Raw genomic sequence first — 17197 nt, 5'->3', positions numbered from 1 at the left:
TTGCAAATAATATCAAGAAATCGGGAAACCACTAAAATGAAAACATTCATTTTTCCGCCCGGGCTCGAACCGGGGACCTTTCGCGTGTGAGGCGAACGTGATAACCACTATCCTACGGAAACGGTTGATAGAATAATCAACAGTTGGTGTGTTATAATTTTCACTCAAATAATCCCTAACGAGAAATTACTATTTAAGGTCATTAATATAATTAAGACAGCAGAAAACCACTAAAATGAAAACATTCATTTTTCCGCCCGGGCTCGAAACGGGGACCTTTCGCGTGTGAGGCGAACGTGATAACCACTACACTACGGAAACGGTTCATGTGCTGTTAAACTATTCGTCATTGAAAAATTGAAACAAATGAGCCATAATGCGAAAAGAAACAATTCAGGTTGTAAATGATATTGAGACAGCGGGAAAACACATGAATGAAGAAAAACATGTTTCCGCCCGGGGTCGAACCGGGGACCTTTTGCGTGTGAGGCGAACGTGATAAGCACTGCACTACGGAAACGATTCATGTGTTGTTAAACTATTGATCATTGGATAGCTAAAAAAAACAAGCCATAAAGCGAAAATCCACAATTTAGTTTGTAACTAATATAAAGTCAGCAAGAAACCACTTAAATGAAGAAAAACATGTTTCCGCCCGGGTTCGAACCGGGGACTTTCGGGTGTAAAGCGAACGTGATAACCACTGCAATACGGAAACGGTTCATGTGTTGTTAAACTATTGATCATTGCACAATTGTAAACCCATAGGCCATAAAGCGAAAAGAAACAATTTAGGTTACAAATAATATTGAGACAGCGGGAAAACACTTGAATGAAGAAAAACATGTTTCCGCCCGGGGTCGAACCGGGGACCTTTCGCGTGTTAGGCGAATGTGATAAGCACTACACTACGGAAACGGTTGATAAAATAATAAACAGTTGGTGTGTTAGAACTTAAACTCAAATAATCCCTAACGGGAAAAGAAATATTTAAGGTCATTAATATTATGAAGACAACATAGGACCATACGAATGAAAAAACAGGTTTCCACCCGCGCTCAGACCGGGGACCTATCGCGTGTTAGGCGAACGTGATAAGCACTACACTAAGCAACGGTTGACCTGTAATTAAACTATTGGTCATTGGATAGCTGAAAAAAATAAGCCATTGAACGAAAATAAACAATTTAGCTTGTAAATGATATTAAGACTGCAAGAAACCACATAAATGAAGAAAAACATGTTTCCGCCCTGAGTCAAACCGGGGACCTTTCGCGTGTAAAGCGATCGTGATAACCAATATACTACGGAAACGGTTCATGTGTTGTTAAACTATTGATCATTGGATAGTTGAAACAAATGAGTCATAATGCGAAAAGAAACAAGTCAGGTTGTAAATAACATTAAGACAGCGGGAAAACACTTGAATGAAGATAAACATGTTTCCGCACGGGCCCGAACCGGGGACCTATCGCGTGTTAGGCGAACGTGGTAAGCACTACACTACGAAACGGTTTTTCTGCTATTAAACTATTGGTCATTGGATAGCTGAAAAAAATAAGCCATAAAGCAAAAATCAACAATTTAGTTTGTAACTAATATAAAGACAGCAAGAAACCACTTAAATGAAGAAAAACATGTTTTCGCCCGGGCTCGAAACGGGGACATTCGAGTGTAAAGCGAACGTGATAACCACTACACTACGGAAACGGTGCATATGTTGTTAAAATATTGATCATTGCACAATTGTAAACCCATAGGCCATAAAGCGAAAAGAAACAATTTAGGTTGCAAATAATATTAAGACATCGGGAAACCACTACTTAAATGAAAACATTCATGTTTCCGCCCGGGCTCGAACCGGGGACCTTTCGCGTGTTAGGCGAACGTGATAACCACTACACTACGGAAACGGTTCATGTGTTGTTAAACTATTCATCATTGGATAGTTGAAACAAATGAGCCATAATGCGAAAAGAAACAAGTCAGGTTGTAAATAATATTAAGATAGCGGGAAAACACTTGAATGAAGAAAAACATGTTTCCGCCCGGGCTCGAACCGGGGACCTTTCGCGTGTTAGGCGAACGTGATAACCACTACACTACGGAAACGGTTGATGTGCTGTTAAACTATTCGTCATGGGAAAGTTGAAACAAATGAGCCATAATGCGAAAAGAAACAATTCAGGTTGTAAATAGTATTAAGACAGCGGGAAACCACTTGAGTGAAGAAAAACATGTTTCCGCCCGGGCTCAAACCGGGGACCTTTCGCGTGTTAGGCGAACGTGATAACCACTACACTACGGAAACGGTTCATGTGTTGTTAAACTATTGATCATTGGATAGTTGAAACAAATGAGCCATAATGCGAAAAGAAACAAGTCAGGTTGTAAATAACATTAAGACAGCGGGTAAACACTTGAATGAAGAAAAACATGTTTCCGCCCGGGCCCGAACCGGGGACCTATCGCGTGTTAGGCGAACGTGATAAGCACTACACTACGAAACGGTTTTTCTGTTATTAAACTATTGGTCATTGGATAGCTGAAAAAAATAAGCCATAAAGCAAAAATCAACAATTTAGTTTGTAACTAATATAAAGACAGCAAGAAACCACTTAAATGAAGAAAAACATGTTTCCGCCCGGGCTCGAACCGGGGACTTTCGAGTGTAAAGCGAACGTGATAACCACTACACTACGGAAACGGTGCATATGTTGTTAAACTATTGATCATTGCACAATTGTAAACCCATAGGCCATAAAGCGAAAAGAAACAATTTAGGTTGCAAATAATATTAAGACATCGGGAAACCACTTAAATGAAAACATTCATGTTGCCGCCCGGGCTCGAACCGGGGACCTTTCGCGTGTGAGGCGAACGTGAAAACCACTACACTACGGAAACGGTTCATGTGTTGTTAAACTATTCATCATTGGATATAGTTGAAACAAATGAGCCATAATGCGAAAAGAAACAAGTCAGGTTGTAAATAATATTAAGACAGCGGGAAAACACTTGAATGAAGAAAAACATGTTTCCGCCCGGGCTCGAACCGGGGACCTTTCGCGTGTTAGGCGAACGTGATAACCACTACACTACGGAAACGGTTCATGTGCTGTTAAATTATTCGTCATGTGAAAGTTGAAACAAATGAGCCATAATGCGAAAAGAAACAATTCAGGTTGTAAATAATATTAAGACATTGGGAAAACACTTGAGTGAAGAAAAACATGTTTCCGCCCGGGCTCGAACCGGGGACCTTTCGTGTGTTAGGCGAACGTGATAACCACAACACTACGGAAACGGTTCATGTGCCGTTAAACTATTCGTCATGGGAAAGTTGAAACAAATGAGCCATAATGCGAAAAGAAACAATTTAGGTTGCAAATAATATTAAGACATCGGGAAACCACTAAAATGAAAACATTCATGTTTCCGTCCGGGCTCGAACCGGGGACCTTTCGCGTGTGAGGCGAACGTGATAACCACTACACTACGGAAACGGTTGATAAAATAATAAACAGTTGGTGTGTTACAACTTAAACTCAAATAATCCCTAACGGGATAAGAAATATTTAAGGTCATTAATATTATGAAGCAGCATAGGACCAAACGAATATAAAAACAGGTTTTCACCCGCGCTCGGACCGGGGACCTATTGCGTGTTAGGCGAACGTGATAAGCACTCCACTAAGAAACGGTTGACCTGTAATTAAACTATTTGTCATTGGATAGCTGAAAAAAATAAGCCATTGAACGAAAATGAACAATTTAGCTTGTATATGATATTAAGACAGCAAGAAACCACAGAAATGAAGAAAAACATGTTTCCGCCCTGGGTCAAACCGGGGACCTTTCGCGTGTAAAGCGATCGTGATAACCACTATACTACGGAAACGGTTCATGTGTTGTTAAACTATTGATCATTGGATAGTTGAAACAAATGAGCCATAATGCGAAAAGAAACAAGTCAGGTTGTAAATAACATTAAGACAGCGGGAAAACACTTCAATGAAGAAAAACATGTTTTCGCTCGGGCTCGAACCGGGGACCTTTCGCGTGTTAGGCGAACGTGATAACCACTACACTACGCAAACGGTTCATGTGTTGTTAAACTATTGATCATTGCATAATTGAAAACACATAGGCCATAAAGCGAAAAGAAACAATTTAGGTTGCAAATAATATTAAGACATCGGGAAACCACTAAAATGTAAACATTCATGTTTCCGCCCGGGCTCGAACCGGGGACCTTTCGCGTGTGAGGCGAACGTGATAACCACTACACTACGGAAATGGTTGATAAAATCATAAACAGTTGGTGTGTTATAATTTACACTCAAATAATCCCTAACGCGAAATTACTATTTAAGGTCATTAATATAATTAAGACAGCAGAAAACCACTCGAATGAAAAAAACATGTTTCCACCCGGGCTCGAACCGGGGACCTTTCGAGTGTTAGGCGAACGTGATAACCACTACACTACGGAAACGGTTATCGTATTATTAAACTATTGATCATTGTACAATTGAAAACACATTGGCCATGAAGCGAAAAGAAGCAATTTAGGTTGTAAATAATATTAAGACAACAGAAAACCACTCGAATGAAAAAAACATGTTTCCACCCGGGCTCGAACCGGGGACCTTTCGCGTGTTAGGCGAACGTGATAACCACTACACTACGGAAACGGTTCATGTGTTGTTAAACTATTGATCATTGCACAATTGTAAACCCGTAGGCCATAAAGCGAAAAGAAAGAATTTAGGTTGCAAATAATATTAAGACATCGGGAAACCACTAAAATGAAAACATTCATGTTTCCGCCCGGGCTCGAACCGGGGACCTTTCGCGTGTAAAGCGAACGTGATAAACCCTACACTACGGAAACGGTTGATAAAATAATAAACAGTTGGTGTGTTAGAACTTAAACTCAAATAATCCCTAACGGGAAAAGAAATATTTAAGGTCATTAATATTATGAAGACATCATAGGACCATACGAATGAAAAAACAGGTTTCCACCCGCGCTCGGACCGGGGACCTATCGCGTGTTAGGCGAACGTGATAAGCACTACACAAAGCAACGGTTGACCTGTAATTAAACTATTGGTCATTGGATAGCTGAAAAAAATAAGCCATTGAACGAAAATAAACAATTTAGCTTGTAAATGATATTAAGACTGCAAGAAACCACATAAATGAAGAAAAACATGTTTCCGCCCTGAGTCAAACCGGGGACCTTTCGCGTGTAAAGCGATCGTGATAACCAATATACTACGGAAACGGTTCATGTGTTGTTAAACTATTGATCATTGGATAGTTGAAACAAATGAGCCATAATGCGAAAAGAAACAAGTCAGGTTGTAAATAACATTAAGACAGCGGGAAAACACTTGAATGAAGAAAAACATGTTTCCGCCCGGGCCCGAACCGGGGACCTATCGCGTGTTAGGCGAACGTGATAAGCACTACACTACGAAACGGTTTTGCTGTTATTAAACTTTTGGTCATTGGATAGCTGAAAAAAATAAGCCATAAAGCAAAAATCAATAATTTAGTTTGTAACTAATATAAAGATAGCAAGAAACCACTTAAACAATATACTACGGAAACGGTTCATGTGTTGTTAAACTATTGATCATTGGAAAGTTGAAACAAATGAGCCATAATGCGAAAAGAAACAAGTCAGGTTGTAAATAACATTAAGACAGCGGGAAAACACTTGAATGAAGAAAAACATGTTTCCGCCCGGGCACGAACCGGGGACCTATCGCGTGTTAGGCGAACGTGGTAAGCACTACATTACGAAACGGTTTTTCTGCTATTAAACTATTGGTCATTGGATAGCTGAAAAAAATAAGCCATAAAGAAAAAATCAACAATTTAGTTTGTAACTTATATAAAGACAGCAAGAAACCATTTAAATGAAGAAAATCATGTTTTCGCCCGGGCTCGAAACGGGGACATTCGAGTGTAAAGCGAACGTGATAACCACTACACTACGGAAACGGTGCATATGTTGTTAAACTATTGATCATTGCACAATTGTAAACCGATATGCCATAAAGCGAAAAGAAACAATTTAGGTTGCAAATAATATTAAGACATCGGGAAACCACTACTTAAATGAAAACATTCATGTTTCCGCCCGGGCTCGAACCGGGGACCTTTCGCGTGTTAGGCGAACGTGATAACCACTACACTACGGAAACGGTTCATGTGTTGTTAAACTATTCATCATCGGATAGTTGAAACAAATGAGCCATAATGCGAAAAGAAACAAGTCAGGTTGTAAATAATATTAAGATAGCGGGAAAACACTTGAATGAAGAAAAACATGTTTCCGCCCGGGCTCGAACCGGGGACCTTTCGCGTGTTAGGCGTACGTGATAACCACTACACTACGGAAACGGTTCATGTGCTGTTAAACTATTCGTCATGGGAAAGTTGAAACAAATGAGCCATAATGCGAAAAGAAACAATTCAGGTTGTAAATAATATTAAGACAGCGGGAAAACACTTGAGTGAAGAAAAACATGTTTCCGCCCGGGCTCGAACCGGGGACCTTTCGCGTGTTAGGCGAACGTGATAACCACTACACTACGGAAACGGTTCATGTGTTGTTAAACTATTGATCATTGGATAGTTGAAACAAATGAGCCATAATGCGAAAAGAAACAAGTCAGGTTGTAAATAACATTAAGACAGCGGGTAAACACTTGAATGAAGAAAAACATGTTTCCGCCCGGGCCCGAACCGGGGACCTATCGCGTGTTAGGCGAACGTGATAAGCACTATACTACGAAACGGTTTTTCTGTTATTAAACTATTGGTCATTGGATAGCTGAAAAAAATAAGTCATAAAGCAAAAATCAACAATTTAGTTTGTAACTAATATAAAGACAGCAAGAAACCACTTAAATGAAGAAAAACATGTTTCCGCCCGGGCTCGAACCGGGGACTTTCGAGTGTAAAGCGAACGTGATAACCACTACACTACGGAAACGGTACATATGTTGTTAAACTATTGATCATTGCACAATTGTAAACCCATAGGCCATAAAGCGAAAAGAAACAATTTAGGTTGCAAATAATATTAAGACATCGGGAAACCACTTAAATGAAAACATTCATGTTGCCGCCCGGGCTCGAACCGGGGACCTTTCGCGTGTGAGGCGAACGTGAAAACCACTACACTACGGAAACGGTTCATGTGTTGTTAAACTATTGATCATTGCATAATTGTAAACCCATAGGCCATAAAGCGAAAAGAAACAATTTAGGTTGCAAATAATATCAAGAAATCGGGAAACCACTAAAATGAAAACATTCATTTTTCCGCCCGGGCTCGAACCGGGGACCTTTCGCGTGTGAGGCGAACGTGATAACCACTATCCTACGGAAACGGTTGATAGAATAATCAACAGTTGGTGTGTTATAATTTTCACTCAAATAATCCCTAACGAGAAATTACTATTTAAGGTCATTAATATAATTAAGACAGCAGAAAACCACTAAAATGAAAACATTCATTTTTCCGCCCGGGCTCGAAACGGGGACCTTTCGCGTGTGAGGCGAACGTGATAACCACTACACTACGGAAACGGTTCATGTGCTGTTAAACTATTCGTCATTGAAAAATTGAAACAAATGAGCCATAATGCGAAAAGAAACAATTCAGGTTGTAAATGATATTGAGACAGCGGGAAAACACATGAATGAAGAAAAACATGTTTCCGCCCGGGGTCGAACCGGGGACCTTTTGCGTGTGAGGCGAACGTGATAAGCACTGCACTACGGAAACGATTCATGTGTTGTTAAACTATTGATCATTGGATAGCTAAAAAAAACAAGCCATAAAGCGAAAATCCACAATTTAGTTTGTAACTAATATAAAGTCAGCAAGAAACCACTTAAATGAAGAAAAACATGTTTCCGCCCGGGTTCGAACCGGGGACTTTCGGGTGTAAAGCGAACGTGATAACCACTGCAATACGGAAACGGTTCATGTGTTGTTAAACTATTGATCATTGCACAATTGTAAACCCATAGGCCATAAAGCGAAAAGAAACAATTTAGGTTGCAAATAATATTGAGACAGCGGGAAAACACTTGAATGAAGAAAAACATGTTTCCGCCCGGGGTCGAACCGGGGACCTTTCGCGTGTTAGGCGAATGTGATAAGCACTACACTACGGAAACGGTTGACAAAATAATAAACAGTTGGTGTGTTAGAACTTAAACTCAAATAATCCCTAACGGGAAAAGAAATATTTAAGGTCATTAATATTATGAAGACAACATAGGACCATACGAATGAAAAAACAGGTTTCCACCCGCGCTCAGACCGGGGACCTATCGCGTGTTAGGCGAACGTGATAAGCACTACACTAAGCAACGGTTGACCTGTAATTAAACTATTGGTCATTGGATAGCTGAAAAAAATAAGCCATTGAACGAAAATAAACAATTTAGCTTGTAAATGATATTAAGACTGCAAGAAACCACATAAATGAAGAAAAACATGTTTCCGCCCTGAGTCAAACCGGGGACCTTTCGCGTGTAAAGCGATCGTGATAACCAATATACTACGGAAACGGTTCATGTGTTGTTAAACTATTGATCATTGGATAGTTGAAACAAATGAGTCATAATGCGAAAAGAAACAAGTCAGGTTGTAAATAACATTAAGACAGCGGGAAAACACTTGAATGAAGATAAACATGTTTCCGCACGGGCCCGAACCGGGGACCTATCGCGTGTTAGGCGAACGTGGTAAGCACTACACTACGAAACGGTTTTTCTGCTATTAAACTATTGGTCATTGGATAGCTGAAAAAAATAAGCCATAAAGCAAAAATCAACAATTTAGTTTGTAACTAATATAAAGACAGCAAGAAACCACTTAAATGAAGAAAAACATGTTTTCGCCCGGGCTCGAAACGGGGACATTCGAGTGTAAAGCGAACGTGATAACCACTACACTACGGAAACGGTGCATATGTTGTTAAAATATTGATCATTGCACAATTGTAAACCCATAGGCCATAAAGCGAAAAGAAACAATTTAGGTTGCAAATAATATTAAGACATCGGGAAACCACTACTTAAATGAAAACATTCATGTTTCCGCCCGGGCTCGAACCGGGGACCTTTCGCGTGTTAGGCGAACGTGATAACCACTACACTACGGAAACGGTTCATGTGTTGTTAAACTATTCATCATTGGATAGTTGAAACAAATGAGCCATAATGCGAAAAGAAACAAGTCAGGTTGTAAATAATATTAAGATAGCGGGAAAACACTTGAATGAAGAAAAACATGTTTCCGCCCGGGCTCGAACCGGGGACCTTTCGCGTGTTAGGCGAACGTGATAACCACTACACTACGGAAACGGTTGATGTGCTGTTAAACTATTCGTCATGGGAAAGTTGAAACAAATGAGCCATAATGCGAAAAGAAACAATTCAGGTTGTAAATAGTATTAAGACAGCGGGAAACCACTTGAGTGAAGAAAAACATGTTTCCGCCCGGGCTCAAACCGGGGACCTTTCGCGTGTTAGGCGAACGTGATAACCACTACACTACGGAAACGGTTCATGTGTTGTTAAACTATTGATCATTGGATAGTTGAAACAAATGAGCCATAATGCGAAAAGAAACAAGTCAGGTTGTAAATAACATTAAGACAGCGGGTAAACACTTGAATGAAGAAAAACATGTTTCCGCCCGGGCCCGAACCGGGGACCTATCGCGTGTTAGGCGAACGTGATAAGCACTACACTACGAAACGGTTTTTCTGTTATTAAACTATTGGTCATTGGATAGCTGAAAAAAATAAGCCATAAAGCAAAAATCAACAATTTAGTTTGTAACTAATATAAAGACAGCAAGAAACCACTTAAATGAAGAAAAACATGTTTCCGCCCGGGCTCGAACCGGGGACTTTCGAGTGTAAAGCGAACGTGATAACCACTACACTACGGAAACGGTGCATATGTTGTTAAACTATTGATCATTGCACAATTGTAAACCCATAGGCCATAAAGCGAAAAGAAACAATTTAGGTTGCAAATAATATTAAGACATCGGGAAACCACTTAAATGAAAACATTCATGTTGCCGCCCGGGCTCGAACCGGGGACCTTTCGCGTGTGAGGCGAACGTGAAAACCACTACACTACGGAAACGGTTCATGTGTTGTTAAACTATTCATCATTGGATATAGTTGAAACAAATGAGCCATAATGCGAAAAGAAACAAGTCAGGTTGTAAATAATATTAAGACAGCGGGAAAACACTTGAATGAAGAAAAACATGTTTCCGCCCGGGCTCGAACCGGGGACCTTTCGCGTGTTAGGCGAACGTGATAACCACTACACTACGGAAACGGTTCATGTGCTGTTAAATTATTCGTCATGTGAAAGTTGAAACAAATGAGCCATAATGCGAAAAGAAACAATTCAGGTTGTAAATAATATTAAGACATTGGGAAAACACTTGAGTGAAGAAAAACATGTTTCCGCCCGGGCTCGAACCGGGGACCTTTCGTGTGTTAGGCGAACGTGATAACCACAACACTACGGAAACGGTTCATGTGCCGTTAAACTATTCGTCATGGGAAAGTTGAAACAAATGAGCCATAATGCGAAAAGAAACAATTTAGGTTGCAAATAATATTAAGACATCGGGAAACCACTAAAATGAAAACATTCATGTTTCCGTCCGGGCTCGAACCGGGGACCTTTCGCGTGTGAGGCGAACGTGATAACCACTACACTACGGAAACGGTTGATAAAATAATAAACAGTTGGTGTGTTACAACTTAAACTCAAATAATCCCTAACGGGATAAGAAATATTTAAGGTCATTAATATTATGAAGCAGCATAGGACCAAACGAATATAAAAACAGGTTTTCACCCGCGCTCGGACCGGGGACCTATTGCGTGTTAGGCGAACGTGATAAGCACTCCACTAAGAAACGGTTGACCTGTAATTAAACTATTTGTCATTGGATAGCTGAAAAAAATAAGCCATTGAACGAAAATGAACAATTTAGCTTGTATATGATATTAAGACAGCAAGAAACCACAGAAATGAAGAAAAACATGTTTCCGCCCTGGGTCAAACCGGGGACCTTTCGCGTGTAAAGCGATCGTGATAACCACTATACTACGGAAACGGTTCATGTGTTGTTAAACTATTGATCATTGGATAGTTGAAACAAATGAGCCATAATGCGAAAAGAAACAAGTCAGGTTGTAAATAACATTAAGACAGCGGGAAAACACTTCAATGAAGAAAAACATGTTTTCGCTCGGGCTCGAACCGGGGACCTTTCGCGTGTTAGGCGAACGTGATAACCACTACACTACGCAAACGGTTCATGTGTTGTTAAACTATTGATCATTGCATAATTGAAAACACATAGGCCATAAAGCGAAAAGAAACAATTTAGGTTGCAAATAATATTAAGACATCGGGAAACCACTAAAATGTAAACATTCATGTTTCCGCCCGGGCTCGAACCGGGGACCTTTCGCGTGTGAGGCGAACGTGATAACCACTACACTACGGAAATGGTTGATAAAATCATAAACAGTTGGTGTGTTATAATTTACACTCAAATAATCCCTAACGCGAAATTACTATTTAAGGTCATTAATATAATTAAGACAGCAGAAAACCACTCGAATGAAAAAAACATGTTTCCACCCGGGCTCGAACCGGGGACCTTTCGAGTGTTAGGCGAACGTGATAACCACTACACTACGGAAACGGTTATCGTATTATTAAACTATTGATCATTGTACAATTGAAAACACATTGGCCATGAAGCGAAAAGAAGCAATTTAGGTTGTAAATAATATTAAGACAACAGAAAACCACTCGAATGAAAAAAACATGTTTCCACCCGGGCTCGAACCGGGGACCTTTCGCGTGTTAGGCGAACGTGATAACCACTACACTACGGAAACGGTTCATGTGTTGTTAAACTATTGATCATTGCACAATTGTAAACCCGTAGGCCATAAAGCGAAAAGAAAGAATTTAGGTTGCAAATAATATTAAGACATCGGGAAACCACTAAAATGAAAACATTCATGTTTCCGCCCGGGCTCGAACCGGGGACCTTTCGCGTGTAAAGCGAACGTGATAAACCCTACACTACGGAAACGGTTGATAAAATAATAAACAGTTGGTGTGTTAGAACTTAAACTCAAATAATCCCTAACGGGAAAAGAAATATTTAAGGTCATTAATATTATGAAGACATCATAGGACCATACGAATGAAAAAACAGGTTTCCACCCGCGCTCGGACCGGGGACCTATCGCGTGTTAGGCGAACGTGATAAGCACTACACAAAGCAACGGTTGACCTGTAATTAAACTATTGGTCATTGGATAGCTGAAAAAAATAAGCCATTGAACGAAAATAAACAATTTAGCTTGTAAATGATATTAAGACTGCAAGAAACCACATAAATGAAGAAAAACATGTTTCCGCCCTGAGTCAAACCGGGGACCTTTCGCGTGTAAAGCGATCGTGATAACCAATATACTACGGAAACGGTTCATGTGTTGTTAAACTATTGATCATTGGATAGTTGAAACAAATGAGCCATAATGCGAAAAGAAACAAGTCAGGTTGTAAATAACATTAAGACAGCGGGAAAACACTTGAATGAAGAAAAACATGTTTCCGCCCGGGCCCGAACCGGGGACCTATCGCGTGTTAGGCGAACGTGATAAGCACTACACTACGAAACGGTTTTGCTGTTATTAAACTTTTGGTCATTGGATAGCTGAAAAAAATAAGCCATAAAGCAAAAATCAATAATTTAGTTTGTAACTAATATAAAGATAGCAAGAAACCACTTAAACAATATACTACGGAAACGGTTCATGTGTTGTTAAACTATTGATCATTGGAAAGTTGAAACAAATGAGCCATAATGCGAAAAGAAACAAGTCAGGTTGTAAATAACATTAAGACAGCGGGAAAACACTTGAATGAAGAAAAACATGTTTCCGCCCGGGCACGAACCGGGGACCTATCGCGTGTTAGGCGAACGTGGTAAGCACTACATTACGAAACGGTTTTTCTGCTATTAAACTATTGGTCATTGGATAGCTGAAAAAAATAAGCCATAAAGAAAAAATCAACAATTTAGTTTGTAACTTATATAAAGACAGCAAGAAACCATTTAAATGAAGAAAATCATGTTTTCGCCCGGGCTCGAAACGGGGACATTCGAGTGTAAAGCGAACGTGATAACCACTACACTACGGAAACGGTGCATATGTTGTTAAACTATTGATCATTGCACAATTGTAAACCGATATGCCATAAAGCGAAAAGAAACAATTTAGGTTGCAAATAATATTAAGACATCGGGAAACCACTACTTAAATGAAAACATTCATGTTTCCGCCCGGGCTCGAACCGGGGACCTTTCGCGTGTTAGGCGAACGTGATAACCACTACACTACGGAAACGGTTCATGTGTTGTTAAACTATTCATCATCGGATAGTTGAAACAAATGAGCCATAATGCGAAAAGAAACAAGTCAGGTTGTAAATAATATTAAGATAGCGGGAAAACACTTGAATGAAGAAAAACATGTTTCCGCCCGGGCTCGAACCGGGGACCTTTCGCGTGTTAGGCGTACGTGATAACCACTACACTACGGAAACGGTTCATGTGCTGTTAAACTATTCGTCATGGGAAAGTTGAAACAAATGAGCCATAATGCGAAAAGAAACAATTCAGGTTGTAAATAATATTAAGACAGCGGGAAAACACTTGAGTGAAGAAAAACATGTTTCCGCCCGGGCTCGAACCGGGGACCTTTCGCGTGTTAGGCGAACGTGATAACCACTACACTACGGAAACGGTTCATGTGTTGTTAAACTATTGATCATTGGATAGTTGAAACAAATGAGCCATAATGCGAAAAGAAACAAGTCAGGTTGTAAATAACATTAAGACAGCGGGTAAACACTTGAATGAAGAAAAACATGTTTCCGCCCGGGCCCGAACCGGGGACCTATCGCGTGTTAGGCGAACGTGATAAGCACTATACTACGAAACGGTTTTTCTGTTATTAAACTATTGGTCATTGGATAGCTGAAAAAAATAAGTCATAAAGCAAAAATCAACAATTTAGTTTGTAACTAATATAAAGACAGCAAGAAACCACTTAAATGAAGAAAAACATGTTTCCGCCCGGGCTCGAACCGGGGACTTTCGAGTGTAAAGCGAACGTGATAACCACTACACTACGGAAACGGTACATATGTTGTTAAACTATTGATCATTGCACAATTGTAAACCCATAGGCCATAAAGCGAAAAGAAACAATTTAGGTTGCAAATAATATTAAGACATCGGGAAACCACTTAAATGAAAACATTCATGTTGCCGCCCGGGCTCGAACCGGGGACCTTTCGCGTGTGAGGCGAACGTGAAAACCACTACACTACGGAAACGGTTCATGTGTTGTTAAACTATTGATCATTGCATAATTGTAAACCCATAGGCCATAAAGCGAAAAGAAACAATTTAGGTTGCAAATAATATCAAGAAATCTGGAAACCACTAAAATGAAAACATTCATTTTTCCGCCCGGGCTCGAACCGGGGACCTTTCGCGTGTGAGGCGAACGTGATAACCACTATCCTACGGAAACGGTTGATAGAATAATCAACAGTTGGTGTGTTATAATTTTCACTCAAATAATCCCTAACGAGAAATTACTATTTAAGGTCATTAATATAATTAAGACAGCAGAAAACCACTAAAATGAAAACATTCATTTTTCCGCCCGGGCTCGAAACGGGGACCTTTCGCGTGTGAGGCGAACGTGATAACCACTACACTACGGAAACGGTTCATGTGCTGTTAAACTATTCGTCATTGAAAAATTGAAACAAATGAGCCATAATGCGAAAAGAAACAATTCAGGTTGTAAATGATATTGAGACAGCGGGAAAACACATGAATGAAGAAAAACATGTTTCCGCCCGGGGTCGAACCGGGGACCTTTTGCGTGTGAGGCGAACGTGATAAGCACTGCACTACGGAAACGATTCATGTGTTGTTAAACTATTGATCATTGGATAGCTAAAAAAAACAAGCCATAAAGCGAAAATCCACAATTTAGTTTGTAACTAATATAAAGTCAGCAAGAAACCACTTAAATGAAGAAAAACATGTTTCCGCCCGGGTTCGAACCGGGGACTTTCGGGTGTAAAGCGAACGTGATAACCACTGCAATACGGAAACGGTTCATGTGTTGTTAAACTATTGATCATTGCACAATTGTAAACCCATAGGCCATAAAGCGAAAAGAAACAATTTAGGTTGCAAATAATATTGAGACAGCGGGAAAACACTTGAATGAAGAAAAACATGTTTCCGCCCGGGGTCGAACCGGGGACCTTTCGCGTGTTAGGCGAATGTGATAAGCACTACACTACGGAAACGGTTGATAAAATAATAAACAGTTGGTGTGTTAGAACTTAAACTCAAATAATCCCTAACGGGAAAAGAAATATTTAAGGTCATTAATATTATGAAGACAACATAGGACCATACGAATGAAAAAACAGGTTTCCACCCGCGCTCAGACCGGGGACCTATCGCGTGTTAGGCGAACGTGATAAGCACTACACTAAGCAACGGTTGACCTGTAATTAAACTATTGGTCATTGGATAGCTGAAAAAAATAAGCCATTGAACGAAAATAAACAATTTAGCTTGTAAATGATATTAAGACTGCAAGAAACCACATAAATGAAGAAAAACATGTTTCCGCCCTGAGTCAAACCGGGGACCTTTCGCGTGTAAAGCGATCGTGATAACCAATATACTACGGAAACGGTTCATGTGTTGTTAAACTATTGATCATTGGATAGTTGAAACAAATGAGTCATAATGCGAAAAGAAACAAGTCAGGTTGTAAATAACATTAAGACAGCGGGAAAACACTTGAATGAAGATAAACATGTTTCCGCACGGGCCCGAACCGGGGACCTATCGCGTGTTAGGCGAACGTGGTAAGCACTACACTACGAAACGGTTTTTCTGCTATTAAACTATTGGTCATTGGATAGCTGAAAAAAATAAGCCATAAAGCAAAAATCAACAATTTAGTTTGTAACTAATATAAAGACAGCAAGAAACCACTTAAATGAAGAAAAACATGTTTTCGCCCGGGCTCGAAACGGGGACATTCGAGTGTAAAGCGAACGTGATAACCACTACACTACGGAAACGGTGCATATGTTGTTAAAATATTGATCATTGCACAATTGTAAACCCATAGGCCATAAAGCGAAAAGAAACAATTTAGGTTGCAAATAATATTAAGACATCGGGAAACCACTACTTAAATGAAAACATTCATGTTTCCGCCCGGGCTCGAACCGGGGACCTTTCGCGTGTTAGGCGAACGTGATAACCACTACACTACGGAAACGGTTCATGTGTTGTTAAACTATTCATCATTGGATAGTTGAAACAAATGAGCCATAATGCGAAAAGAAACAAGTCAGGTTGTAAATAATATTAAGATAGCGGGAAAACACTTGAATGAAGAAAAACATGTTTCCGCCCGGGCTCGAACCGGGGACCTTTCGCGTGTTAGGCGAACGTGATAACCACTACACTACGGAAACGGTTGATGTGCTGTTAAACTATTCGTCATGGGAAAGTTGAAACAAATGAGCCATAATGCGAAAAGAAACAATTCAGGTTGTAAATAGTATTAAGACAGCGGGAAACCACTTGAGTGAAGAAAAACATGTTTCCGCCCGGGCTCAAACCGGGGACCTTTCGCGTGTTAGGCGAACGTGATAACCACTACACTACGGAAACGGTTCATGTGTTGTTAAACTATTGATCATTGGATAGTTGAAACAAATGAGCCATAATGCGAAAAGAAACAAGTCAGGTTGTAAATAACATTAAGACAGCGGGTAAACACTTGAATGAAGAAAAACATGTTTCCGCCCGGGCCCGAACCGGGGACCTATCGCGTGTTAGGCGAACGTGATAAGCACTACACTACGAAACGGTTTTTCTGTTATTAAACTATTGGTCATTGGATAGCTGAAAAAAATAAGCCATAAAGCAAAAATCAACAATTTAGTTTGTAACTAATATAAAGACAGCAAG

General features: G+C 40.0%; 51 non-coding genes across 51 annotated transcripts; all 51 read right to left on the bottom strand.

Annotated features, from left to right (window-relative positions):
• Window positions 1-49: 49 nt before the first annotated feature.
• Trnav-cac (transfer RNA valine (anticodon CAC)) lies at window positions 50-122 on the bottom strand. The gene has a single exon. It is a non-coding gene; the product is annotated as a tRNA-Val (tRNA).
• A 126-nt stretch (window positions 123-248) lies between these two features.
• Window positions 249-321, bottom strand: Trnav-cac (transfer RNA valine (anticodon CAC)). Its single transcript has one exon. It is a non-coding gene; the product is annotated as a tRNA-Val (tRNA).
• Window positions 322-447: 126 nt separating this feature from the next.
• Trnav-cac (transfer RNA valine (anticodon CAC)) lies at window positions 448-520 on the bottom strand. The gene has a single exon. It is a non-coding gene; the product is annotated as a tRNA-Val (tRNA).
• Window positions 521-845: 325 nt separating this feature from the next.
• On the bottom strand, window positions 846-918 carry Trnav-aac (transfer RNA valine (anticodon AAC)). Its single transcript has one exon. It is a non-coding gene; the product is annotated as a tRNA-Val (tRNA).
• A 922-nt stretch (window positions 919-1840) lies between these two features.
• Window positions 1841-1913, bottom strand: Trnav-aac (transfer RNA valine (anticodon AAC)). Its single transcript has one exon. It is a non-coding gene; the product is annotated as a tRNA-Val (tRNA).
• A 126-nt stretch (window positions 1914-2039) lies between these two features.
• Trnav-aac (transfer RNA valine (anticodon AAC)) lies at window positions 2040-2112 on the bottom strand. The gene has a single exon. It is a non-coding gene; the product is annotated as a tRNA-Val (tRNA).
• A 126-nt stretch (window positions 2113-2238) lies between these two features.
• Window positions 2239-2311, bottom strand: Trnav-aac (transfer RNA valine (anticodon AAC)). Its single transcript has one exon. It is a non-coding gene; the product is annotated as a tRNA-Val (tRNA).
• Window positions 2312-2635: 324 nt separating this feature from the next.
• Trnav-uac (transfer RNA valine (anticodon UAC)) lies at window positions 2636-2707 on the bottom strand. The gene has a single exon. It is a non-coding gene; the product is annotated as a tRNA-Val (tRNA).
• Window positions 2708-2834: 127 nt separating this feature from the next.
• Window positions 2835-2907, bottom strand: Trnav-cac (transfer RNA valine (anticodon CAC)). The gene has a single exon. It is a non-coding gene; the product is annotated as a tRNA-Val (tRNA).
• A 128-nt stretch (window positions 2908-3035) lies between these two features.
• Window positions 3036-3108, bottom strand: Trnav-aac (transfer RNA valine (anticodon AAC)). The gene has a single exon. It is a non-coding gene; the product is annotated as a tRNA-Val (tRNA).
• Window positions 3109-3234: 126 nt separating this feature from the next.
• On the bottom strand, window positions 3235-3307 carry Trnav-aac (transfer RNA valine (anticodon AAC)). The gene has a single exon. It is a non-coding gene; the product is annotated as a tRNA-Val (tRNA).
• A 126-nt stretch (window positions 3308-3433) lies between these two features.
• On the bottom strand, window positions 3434-3506 carry Trnav-cac (transfer RNA valine (anticodon CAC)). The gene has a single exon. It is a non-coding gene; the product is annotated as a tRNA-Val (tRNA).
• A 521-nt stretch (window positions 3507-4027) lies between these two features.
• On the bottom strand, window positions 4028-4100 carry Trnav-aac (transfer RNA valine (anticodon AAC)). Its single transcript has one exon. It is a non-coding gene; the product is annotated as a tRNA-Val (tRNA).
• Window positions 4101-4227: 127 nt separating this feature from the next.
• Trnav-cac (transfer RNA valine (anticodon CAC)) lies at window positions 4228-4300 on the bottom strand. Its single transcript has one exon. It is a non-coding gene; the product is annotated as a tRNA-Val (tRNA).
• Window positions 4301-4425: 125 nt separating this feature from the next.
• Trnav-aac (transfer RNA valine (anticodon AAC)) lies at window positions 4426-4498 on the bottom strand. Its single transcript has one exon. It is a non-coding gene; the product is annotated as a tRNA-Val (tRNA).
• Window positions 4499-4624: 126 nt separating this feature from the next.
• Window positions 4625-4697, bottom strand: Trnav-aac (transfer RNA valine (anticodon AAC)). Its single transcript has one exon. It is a non-coding gene; the product is annotated as a tRNA-Val (tRNA).
• Window positions 4698-4824: 127 nt separating this feature from the next.
• On the bottom strand, window positions 4825-4897 carry Trnav-uac (transfer RNA valine (anticodon UAC)). The gene has a single exon. It is a non-coding gene; the product is annotated as a tRNA-Val (tRNA).
• A 1251-nt stretch (window positions 4898-6148) lies between these two features.
• Trnav-aac (transfer RNA valine (anticodon AAC)) lies at window positions 6149-6221 on the bottom strand. The gene has a single exon. It is a non-coding gene; the product is annotated as a tRNA-Val (tRNA).
• A 126-nt stretch (window positions 6222-6347) lies between these two features.
• On the bottom strand, window positions 6348-6420 carry Trnav-aac (transfer RNA valine (anticodon AAC)). The gene has a single exon. It is a non-coding gene; the product is annotated as a tRNA-Val (tRNA).
• A 126-nt stretch (window positions 6421-6546) lies between these two features.
• Trnav-aac (transfer RNA valine (anticodon AAC)) lies at window positions 6547-6619 on the bottom strand. Its single transcript has one exon. It is a non-coding gene; the product is annotated as a tRNA-Val (tRNA).
• Window positions 6620-6943: 324 nt separating this feature from the next.
• Trnav-uac (transfer RNA valine (anticodon UAC)) lies at window positions 6944-7015 on the bottom strand. Its single transcript has one exon. It is a non-coding gene; the product is annotated as a tRNA-Val (tRNA).
• A 127-nt stretch (window positions 7016-7142) lies between these two features.
• Window positions 7143-7215, bottom strand: Trnav-cac (transfer RNA valine (anticodon CAC)). The gene has a single exon. It is a non-coding gene; the product is annotated as a tRNA-Val (tRNA).
• Window positions 7216-7342: 127 nt separating this feature from the next.
• On the bottom strand, window positions 7343-7415 carry Trnav-cac (transfer RNA valine (anticodon CAC)). Its single transcript has one exon. It is a non-coding gene; the product is annotated as a tRNA-Val (tRNA).
• Window positions 7416-7541: 126 nt separating this feature from the next.
• Window positions 7542-7614, bottom strand: Trnav-cac (transfer RNA valine (anticodon CAC)). Its single transcript has one exon. It is a non-coding gene; the product is annotated as a tRNA-Val (tRNA).
• Window positions 7615-7740: 126 nt separating this feature from the next.
• On the bottom strand, window positions 7741-7813 carry Trnav-cac (transfer RNA valine (anticodon CAC)). The gene has a single exon. It is a non-coding gene; the product is annotated as a tRNA-Val (tRNA).
• A 325-nt stretch (window positions 7814-8138) lies between these two features.
• On the bottom strand, window positions 8139-8211 carry Trnav-aac (transfer RNA valine (anticodon AAC)). Its single transcript has one exon. It is a non-coding gene; the product is annotated as a tRNA-Val (tRNA).
• A 922-nt stretch (window positions 8212-9133) lies between these two features.
• Window positions 9134-9206, bottom strand: Trnav-aac (transfer RNA valine (anticodon AAC)). The gene has a single exon. It is a non-coding gene; the product is annotated as a tRNA-Val (tRNA).
• Window positions 9207-9332: 126 nt separating this feature from the next.
• Trnav-aac (transfer RNA valine (anticodon AAC)) lies at window positions 9333-9405 on the bottom strand. Its single transcript has one exon. It is a non-coding gene; the product is annotated as a tRNA-Val (tRNA).
• A 126-nt stretch (window positions 9406-9531) lies between these two features.
• On the bottom strand, window positions 9532-9604 carry Trnav-aac (transfer RNA valine (anticodon AAC)). Its single transcript has one exon. It is a non-coding gene; the product is annotated as a tRNA-Val (tRNA).
• Window positions 9605-9928: 324 nt separating this feature from the next.
• On the bottom strand, window positions 9929-10000 carry Trnav-uac (transfer RNA valine (anticodon UAC)). Its single transcript has one exon. It is a non-coding gene; the product is annotated as a tRNA-Val (tRNA).
• A 127-nt stretch (window positions 10001-10127) lies between these two features.
• Trnav-cac (transfer RNA valine (anticodon CAC)) lies at window positions 10128-10200 on the bottom strand. The gene has a single exon. It is a non-coding gene; the product is annotated as a tRNA-Val (tRNA).
• A 128-nt stretch (window positions 10201-10328) lies between these two features.
• Window positions 10329-10401, bottom strand: Trnav-aac (transfer RNA valine (anticodon AAC)). Its single transcript has one exon. It is a non-coding gene; the product is annotated as a tRNA-Val (tRNA).
• Window positions 10402-10527: 126 nt separating this feature from the next.
• On the bottom strand, window positions 10528-10600 carry Trnav-aac (transfer RNA valine (anticodon AAC)). The gene has a single exon. It is a non-coding gene; the product is annotated as a tRNA-Val (tRNA).
• A 126-nt stretch (window positions 10601-10726) lies between these two features.
• On the bottom strand, window positions 10727-10799 carry Trnav-cac (transfer RNA valine (anticodon CAC)). Its single transcript has one exon. It is a non-coding gene; the product is annotated as a tRNA-Val (tRNA).
• Window positions 10800-11320: 521 nt separating this feature from the next.
• Window positions 11321-11393, bottom strand: Trnav-aac (transfer RNA valine (anticodon AAC)). The gene has a single exon. It is a non-coding gene; the product is annotated as a tRNA-Val (tRNA).
• Window positions 11394-11520: 127 nt separating this feature from the next.
• Window positions 11521-11593, bottom strand: Trnav-cac (transfer RNA valine (anticodon CAC)). The gene has a single exon. It is a non-coding gene; the product is annotated as a tRNA-Val (tRNA).
• Window positions 11594-11718: 125 nt separating this feature from the next.
• Window positions 11719-11791, bottom strand: Trnav-aac (transfer RNA valine (anticodon AAC)). The gene has a single exon. It is a non-coding gene; the product is annotated as a tRNA-Val (tRNA).
• A 126-nt stretch (window positions 11792-11917) lies between these two features.
• Trnav-aac (transfer RNA valine (anticodon AAC)) lies at window positions 11918-11990 on the bottom strand. Its single transcript has one exon. It is a non-coding gene; the product is annotated as a tRNA-Val (tRNA).
• A 127-nt stretch (window positions 11991-12117) lies between these two features.
• Window positions 12118-12190, bottom strand: Trnav-uac (transfer RNA valine (anticodon UAC)). The gene has a single exon. It is a non-coding gene; the product is annotated as a tRNA-Val (tRNA).
• A 1251-nt stretch (window positions 12191-13441) lies between these two features.
• Window positions 13442-13514, bottom strand: Trnav-aac (transfer RNA valine (anticodon AAC)). The gene has a single exon. It is a non-coding gene; the product is annotated as a tRNA-Val (tRNA).
• Window positions 13515-13640: 126 nt separating this feature from the next.
• Trnav-aac (transfer RNA valine (anticodon AAC)) lies at window positions 13641-13713 on the bottom strand. The gene has a single exon. It is a non-coding gene; the product is annotated as a tRNA-Val (tRNA).
• Window positions 13714-13839: 126 nt separating this feature from the next.
• Trnav-aac (transfer RNA valine (anticodon AAC)) lies at window positions 13840-13912 on the bottom strand. The gene has a single exon. It is a non-coding gene; the product is annotated as a tRNA-Val (tRNA).
• A 324-nt stretch (window positions 13913-14236) lies between these two features.
• Trnav-uac (transfer RNA valine (anticodon UAC)) lies at window positions 14237-14308 on the bottom strand. The gene has a single exon. It is a non-coding gene; the product is annotated as a tRNA-Val (tRNA).
• Window positions 14309-14435: 127 nt separating this feature from the next.
• Trnav-cac (transfer RNA valine (anticodon CAC)) lies at window positions 14436-14508 on the bottom strand. The gene has a single exon. It is a non-coding gene; the product is annotated as a tRNA-Val (tRNA).
• A 127-nt stretch (window positions 14509-14635) lies between these two features.
• On the bottom strand, window positions 14636-14708 carry Trnav-cac (transfer RNA valine (anticodon CAC)). Its single transcript has one exon. It is a non-coding gene; the product is annotated as a tRNA-Val (tRNA).
• Window positions 14709-14834: 126 nt separating this feature from the next.
• On the bottom strand, window positions 14835-14907 carry Trnav-cac (transfer RNA valine (anticodon CAC)). The gene has a single exon. It is a non-coding gene; the product is annotated as a tRNA-Val (tRNA).
• A 126-nt stretch (window positions 14908-15033) lies between these two features.
• Trnav-cac (transfer RNA valine (anticodon CAC)) lies at window positions 15034-15106 on the bottom strand. Its single transcript has one exon. It is a non-coding gene; the product is annotated as a tRNA-Val (tRNA).
• Window positions 15107-15431: 325 nt separating this feature from the next.
• Window positions 15432-15504, bottom strand: Trnav-aac (transfer RNA valine (anticodon AAC)). Its single transcript has one exon. It is a non-coding gene; the product is annotated as a tRNA-Val (tRNA).
• Window positions 15505-16426: 922 nt separating this feature from the next.
• On the bottom strand, window positions 16427-16499 carry Trnav-aac (transfer RNA valine (anticodon AAC)). Its single transcript has one exon. It is a non-coding gene; the product is annotated as a tRNA-Val (tRNA).
• A 126-nt stretch (window positions 16500-16625) lies between these two features.
• Trnav-aac (transfer RNA valine (anticodon AAC)) lies at window positions 16626-16698 on the bottom strand. Its single transcript has one exon. It is a non-coding gene; the product is annotated as a tRNA-Val (tRNA).
• Window positions 16699-16824: 126 nt separating this feature from the next.
• On the bottom strand, window positions 16825-16897 carry Trnav-aac (transfer RNA valine (anticodon AAC)). Its single transcript has one exon. It is a non-coding gene; the product is annotated as a tRNA-Val (tRNA).
• Between the last annotated feature and the right edge of the window lie 300 nt (window positions 16898-17197).

The sequence above is a fragment of the Ascidiella aspersa genome, chromosome 3 (assembly GCF_963924565.1).
Source record: "Ascidiella aspersa chromosome 3, kaAscAspe10.2, whole genome shotgun sequence".
Taxonomy (NCBI): domain Eukaryota; kingdom Metazoa; phylum Chordata; class Ascidiacea; order Phlebobranchia; family Ascidiidae; genus Ascidiella; species Ascidiella aspersa.
The sequence above is the reverse complement of the archived record's forward strand: the minus strand, read 5'-3'. Positions and strand labels throughout refer to the sequence as shown.